The sequence below is a fragment of the Mus pahari genome, chromosome 10 (genome assembly GCF_900095145.1).
Source record: "Mus pahari chromosome 10, PAHARI_EIJ_v1.1, whole genome shotgun sequence".
Lineage (NCBI taxonomy): Eukaryota > Metazoa > Chordata > Mammalia > Rodentia > Muridae > Mus > Mus pahari.
The window spans coordinates 17,550,889-17,554,238 of NC_034599.1; the positions used below are offsets into that span (position 1 = coordinate 17,550,889).

General features: G+C 43.4%; 1 pseudogene; it reads left to right on the plus strand.

The window, feature by feature from the left end:
• LOC110327646 overlaps positions 1-2,178 on the plus strand; it is a 4,393-nt pseudogene extending 2,215 nt beyond the window's left edge.
• Positions 2,179-3,350: the final 1,172 nt, after the last annotated feature.

Sequence of the window (3,350 nt, forward strand, 5' to 3'; positions counted from 1 at the left end):
TGTGGGAGTCCAGCAGATAACAATGTATCACTGTGGGAGTCCAGCAGATAACAATGTATCACTGTGGGAGTCCAGCAGATAACAATGTATCACTGTGGGGGTCCAGCAGATAACAATGTATCACTGTGGGGGTCCAACAGATAACAATATCACTGTGGGGGTCCAGCAGGAACCTGGGTCAGGACATTGCCTACTGGCTTGCCCTTTCCATGACTTGCTTAGCTTGATTTCTCCTATAACTGGGACCACCTGTCTGGGAGTAGCCATTTACAGTGAGCCAGCCTTCTTGAACATTAATCAAAAACAATACCAGGTAGTTAAGCCCACAGGCCAGTCCAATGAAGGAAGTTCTCAACTGAGGTTACTTTCTGGGTGACTCTAGTTTGTGTCTAGTTGAATAACACATCTCATTTTTTTACAGAAGTCCTATGGAAGAGAGATTTTCAGAAGAAAAAGAATATGGTCAGGATGAAGAAAGCCAGATTCCAGACTTTAGTCTGAGCAAGGAAACTGGTGACAAACCCCAGGAGCACACTGTGTATGGTAAAGACTATACTGCTCACAAATCTCTTCACAGGCATATGGGCACTCATACTGAAGACAGATTCTGTGAGTGTCAAGAAGATGTCATGTCAGGCAGTTGTGGTGCACACCTTTAATTCCAGCACTTGGGAGGCAGAGGCAGGTGGATTTCTGAGTTCTAGGCCAGCCAGGGCTACACAGAGAGACCTTGTCTTGAAAAACCAAAAAAAAAAAAAAAAAGATGTCATGAAGACTCAGCCAGCTAAGACACATGAAGTGGAAAAGACTCAAACTATAAAAACACACTGTAAATGCAGAAGTTGTGGTGCCGCTGTTCATTTCCTTAGCAAACTTTTGATGACACTTGACACTTGAGAATACACAGTGGACATGGACATTGTAAATCTAAGGTATGTGGAGAAGCCTTTAAATCTCCCAGTGTGCTTCAGACGCATGAAGAAGTACACATTCAAGATAAAACCTGTCAGCCTGCTCAAGACTCAGGTACTTCCAAAGCTTTTCAAATCTTTGAAAGCTCTCTCACTGGAGATAGACATTATAATTGTAAGGAGAGTGGAAAAGCCTTCCACTGTTCAGGTTCTCTGACATTTAAGGGCTCATACCAAAGAGAGACCTTACACATGTGACACATATGGTAAAGCCTTTGGTCACAAGAGTTCTCTTTGAGTCCATGTCAAAGTCCACGAGAGAGGGGATGGATATTGTGAATGACAGGAGTGTGGGGAAGCCTTCTGCTCCTTGCTATGTCTCAATGGCACACGATAACTCACACTGGAAATGGACCTTGCATGTGAGGAATGTGGAAAAGCATTTGTTAGTCAAGTTCCATTTCAAGTACACAAAGAACTGCGCAGTGCAGAAGATCCTGTGAATGTAACACTGTGGTAAAACCTTACATAGTTCTAAGTCCCTTCAAAGACAGGAAAGGACCCACACTGGAGAGAGACCCTGCCAGTGTGAGGAATGTGGGAAGTCTTTCAACTGTCCCAACTCCTTTCAAAGACATGAATAAAAAAAACACCTCACATTGGAGAGAAACCATTAGAGTGTCAAAAGTGTGGTAAACCCTTCACCTGCTCCACGTACCTTCAGATGCACGTTAAAATCCACAGTGGGGAGAAACCCTATGAGTGTAAAGTGTGTGGAAAAGCGTTTCCTAGCTCTAGTATACCATGAGAACTCACACTGGGGAGAGACCCTACACATGGCAAGACTGTGGGAGGCCTTCAGCTGCTTACCAGAGACGTAAAATTACTCACACGGGAGAAAGATCCTATGAGTGCCCAAAGTGTGGCAAGGCCTTCAATCGATTGCTGCAGCTCCTTTCAGAGGCACCAGAGGACCCAGAGAGAAACGTTATGAATGTGGAGACTGTGGAAAAAGTCTTTGTTAGCTGTAGTTACATTTGAATCCAAAAAATGAACTCACCCTGGAGGGAGGCCCTATGTGTGTGCAGAGTGTGGGAAAGCATTCAGTTGTTCCAGTGCCTTTCACAAACATGAAAGAACCCACAGTAGAGAGAAACCCGATCAGTGCACACAGTGTGGGAAAAAACCTTCAGCTGCTGCGGAAACTACCAGTTACACATTAGGTCTCACAAGGAAAGACTTCACTAACGTAGCAACCTCTTTGTGATAGTTTCCTTCAAAACCCAGAAAGCACGCACACCTTGTGTTAAGGGCTACAAGAAGTCTCTCATTACACACACCTTTGTAACATCCCCGAGGCATGGGCTGGTGAGATGGCTCAGTGGGTAAGAGCACCCGACTGCTCTTCCGAAGGTCCAGAGTTCAAATCCCAGCAACCACATGGTGGCTCATAACCATCCGTAACAAGATCTGATGCCCTCCTCTGGAATGTCTGAAGACAGCTACAGTGTACTTACATATAATAAATAAATAAATCTAAACAAAACAAAACAAAAACACATGTATTAAAAAAAAAAAAGCAAAAAACCATCCCCGAGGCTGTGTAGTGGGGATAATCCGTATGCATATCGAGTGCAGCAATGCCATTTGACTTCAGTTTTACAATGTGAAGAAGCTCAGGTGGAGAGAGCGTGCGCAGTGGAATGTGACCAGCGAACGGTAACCCCCAGTAGGCTCCTGTCTGCAGAAATGCATGCAGAGGGTGGGAGGGTAGCGCTGTAGTCAAATGCTTGTCTACCGAGAGTAATCCTATCACTGCCAAAGACACTTGGGTAAGATTAGTCCAGGCAGGCACATGGTAGCCTCTAATCCCAGCATTTGTGGGCAGAGGCAGGGCAGATGCCTATGAGTTTGAGAACCCATATATACTGTTGTAAAACTACTCCTTAAATTAAAAAGACTAGTACATATTAGTCAAAAAGTTTAAAATGTTAGAAGTAGAAAAGAAATATGACTTGTTTTTAATTTATGTGCTGTTTTGTGTTTTATTTATTCTGTGATGAATTATGTGGTGATATATGTACTCTTGTGTAGGTGCCCATGGGGATTCAGAAGCGGGCATAGGGTCCTATGAAGGTGGAGTTATAGGTGGAGTGAGCCACGAGACAAGGGTGCTAAGAACTGAACTTGAGACCTGCAAGAGAAGTACATGGTCTAAACTGCTGGCCATTTCTATCCCAGAAGAAAATTACTAATCATTTTGACTGAACATGGCAGCTTATGCTTTTATTCTCTGCTCAGGAAGTACAGACAGAATAGCCATGAATTTGAGGACATTCCAGATTATGTACTGAGAATCAATCAATAATAATAATAATAATAATAATAATTCAAAGCAAACATATTTAAAAAGCAGACCATAAGTCAGGTGGTGGTGGC